Consider the following 3,964-nt stretch of genomic DNA (forward strand, 5'->3'; position numbering starts at 1 on the left):
TATCCGCGGAACGAGACAGGAGGAAGAATGGCGAAGGGCGGCGCGGGCGGGAGGCCGGGAGGAGGTGGCAGGGGGAGTAAGGGGTCAAGTGAGGACCAATGCATCAAGCAAACCGTGACACTCGCCTCCGCATGGCGTGCATAGATCATGCCGACCTCGTCGGTGTGCGCGACGGCGCAAGGCGGGAGGAGGCGATCTAAGTCGTGCAGTGCGAGTGAGTGAGCAGGTAAGAGCGAGAGAGAAAGGAAAAGTAGAAGAGAGAGAGAGAGAGAGAGAGAGATCTATTTCTCCCTCGTCTTGTCCCTTCCCATCCCTTCGATCACCCTTCCGTCTTTCTCTCTCACAGTCGCGACTGTGGCGGGAGAGCACAGATGTACGAGCCNACGAGCCGAACGAGATAGACGCGAAGAAGAGAGCAGAAGTGCCTGAGAGACCCCCGGTACGCGGGCATATATACGTGTGCGTGTGTACGTGCGCGCACGCCCCTGTGTGGGTGTGTGTGTAAGTGCGCGCGGGCGTTTTTTCAACGAGATTTATTACCGAACTCCTAATGCTCCGGGACAAGGGGAAGGGGCCCTTCCCCACCTACTCCTACCGCCGCCGCCGCCGACGACGTCGTCGTCGTCGTCGTCGTGTCGACAGTACTTCGTACCTTCTCGCTGTGCCTCTGCTCGTCTCCGCGCGTCGCTTAATCCCCGGCTGCCATGCTATTACGAGTTGATTTACATTCTCGCGCTAACAAGGGTTGGGATAGGGTCCGAAGGATTTGGTGGTCTGCCCGATAGCTCGTCGATACGCAGGCCGGACCGCGCGTGAGATGACAGTCGATCCGGCGGACTCTGGATCGATGGACGATCGAGAGCCGATCGTTTCTCGGGACGACTCGGTAATTCGGCCGCAGCGTCGTTGATAAGTCGAGTCGGATCATGTCGATCCGTACGATCTACACCCGACGGTGAGGATTTGTAAATCGTCGATCGGCCATGCGAAAACGGAAAGTAACGCAGCCGAGAGACCGTTAGATCACGAAAATGGCGAAGAGATCATATATAGGCTCGGGTTACGCCGCGGCAATAAATGTCTTCGCTAGGTAATTTACGGCTACAAACGGCGTCATAAGCGCGGAATAAATCATTATTAAGTAAATCGTATTACTGTTTGTAAATTCTACTCTTAACCGGCCTAACTTTAATGAGATCATTATAAAGGGATTATATAATCGTGGCACGGCGCAGTATACGCGCCGGAATGTAAGTGCGCTGCGCGATTGCCGCGCGAGGAATCGCTCGGGCCTCGGGAGATCGAGATATTCGATCAATGTTCGATCGGAGATAAAAATTCGAGCGGAGAAACACGAGGCTGCACTTTGTGCGGCTAAATGTTATGGGAAGCGGGAAGTCGGTTAAGTAGAAGCCGCTGCATCACTGTCAGACAGGGGAACGTTCCTACTGAATCATTTTACATATCGGCTATCGAAGAGCATCGTGCCGTAAGCGCGAAATATATTTGTTACATAAATGATGCAGCATATCTCGTTCGTAAGCTCAACGACGGCCGCAAGGACAGAATGTCGGCGAGCAATCGCGAAGAAATCGCGAAACTTCTTTTCAATTCTTTTCTTAGTGTTTTACTGCGGAATTTTAATTTAAAATTTACTTACGCAGATGTGTAATCTCTTCAAGGGTATGCCCGCGAGATCGTTCAATTTCTTTCCTCTGTCACATCTTTCTGCTTCAGTTTATTTTATTTATTTATTTACTTTGTTCTTTTGACGGGAAAATAAATTCATTTAGTACACGGCGTATATAAAAAATTTTGCATTGGAAACTGGAATTTTTGTGTTACTTTAACATAAGAAGTATGTGAAAAAGTATTCAAAATATGTTAAATTAATATATTCGCCTTGTTCACATTTTACTTTTTAACATATTCATCTTGTGAAAGTAACGCAAAAACTTGACCGTTTGTAACGCAAAATTTTTTATTGTATAAGTATCGATATACAATAAAAAATTGTATGTTAAACTTAACATATTTCACACGTCCCAAACGGCTCACCTAAATTTTTGTGTCTGTTTAACACAAAATATGTTGAAAAATAACACAAATATTATGTCAAAAATTAACAAAACCAACAAATATACAACATATTGTTACTATTTGGAAGCAAATTGTACGTTAAATTGACATATTTATAATATCAAATATAACGTTATTTTTATACTAAAAAGATTATTTATCACTTCTTTTTTGCCGCGTTATTCTTAGATTATTGTCAATGATTTTGTCCGAAATCTTCTTAATTTATATGCCATTTAATTGATTCAATCAAAATTATGTTTGCAAAATATGCTTACCACTGATAAGACTCGAACTCTTAAGTCGCCTACTTTACATACATACTACACCACTTTTACGTTCGAGCTGTACATATACTTCGTATTATTTAATTTTGTAAAATGACAACCGTTACTGAGGATACAACTTGTCTATAAATTTTAACGTACAAAATATGGCACCAATAATATTCGGTAAAATTAACATTTATAATATATTAATTGATACTGAAGTATAAAATGTGTTATCTTAACATTTACATATGTTGAATATCGACTTAACACAAAATATTGAGATAGCATAAACACAATATGTTAAATTAACATATGGGCTTGTTAAAAATTTAACACAAAAATTTCAACAAGGGTCGATTTTAACGCAAGTACAAAATGTTTCTTACTGCCTATAAGAGTAATTTATACACACAAAGTATACAGAATATATGAGAAATGTAATACAAGAAAAAAAAACATGAGAAAAAGTAAAATAAAAATGAAAACAGATTATGTTGACTTCTGCTTAAGAGCTTACCAATGACGTGTCTAAACGAGGGCAATGATACGTCAAATATGTCAACTAAATTATTATAAATACTTCCAACTATTGAGATAATGTATTAAATAATTAAACTTCCTTACTTCGTACAATAAGATACGTACATCTTCACACAAGAACTGATAAAAAATAAACAATAAACTAGGAAAATGGGAGACAGGATCGTATGAGGTAAAGAAACTGTGCGGTGTTACGGATACGCGGCACTTATATCATAAGCGAATATTAATCCCAAAAATTGTACACATCCGGCGCTTTCATCGTACCTTTAATCCACAACTTTTCGTACTTTTCGTACTCTCGCTCGAGCTCGTCCGAGAAACTTTCTCGATTCATCACCACGTCATTTGCGTAGCGTCTCTCACACCTGCGTTACACTGCGCGATCCAACAAGGGGTCTCGGGGTCCAACGGCACGAGTGGTCCGGCGTGTTCTCGCGAGAGTACCGAGTATCGTCCATAATGATCGGAGACGCGACGTGTCGAGCGCGTGTCGTCGCGAAGAAATCGCGAATCGGCCGGATGTGCGGACGCGAGAAGGCGACCGGGGTAAGAACCCCGGCTGGAAGAGCGGAGAGAAAGAGAGAGAGATAGAGAAAAGAAATCAGCCGCGAGACACATCGCCACGGAAGACGAGAAGGGCGACTCGCGAGGAAGAAAGACTCTCGGGAACTCCGAAGAGTGGGACGGAGGCGTGGGTGGAATGGGCGAGATAGTGGGGGGCGAGAGAAGCACGGCGCCCCGCTAGGCCCGGTGTGCTGGTGGGGATGGTTCAGGGCCGCGGGAACGGGGGGCTGCGGAGTGCCTCGCGGTTCGGGGGGGAGAGGAAGGTCGCGCGAGTAGGGGCAAAGGATGCCGCGGTGGAGGGGGCAGAGGTGGGGAAGATGACCGCGGAGCCGTCAGTGCGCCACGTGCTGCCGTCGCGGGTAGGTCTTTGCTTTCGCTCCGTTCCGCCGGCGGGCCATGCGTGTTATCGCGTTATCGCGATAACCCCTGCGTTGTTCTTCCATTCTCACTTTTCCCCGCGAATTCGGCCGGACTCGACGGGGAAAAGTGAGAATGGAAGAACAACG

This window comes from Dinoponera quadriceps, unplaced genomic scaffold (assembly GCF_001313825.1).
Source record: "Dinoponera quadriceps isolate SergipeBrazil2010 unplaced genomic scaffold, ASM131382v1 scaffold1750, whole genome shotgun sequence".
NCBI lineage: Eukaryota > Metazoa > Arthropoda > Insecta > Hymenoptera > Formicidae > Dinoponera > Dinoponera quadriceps.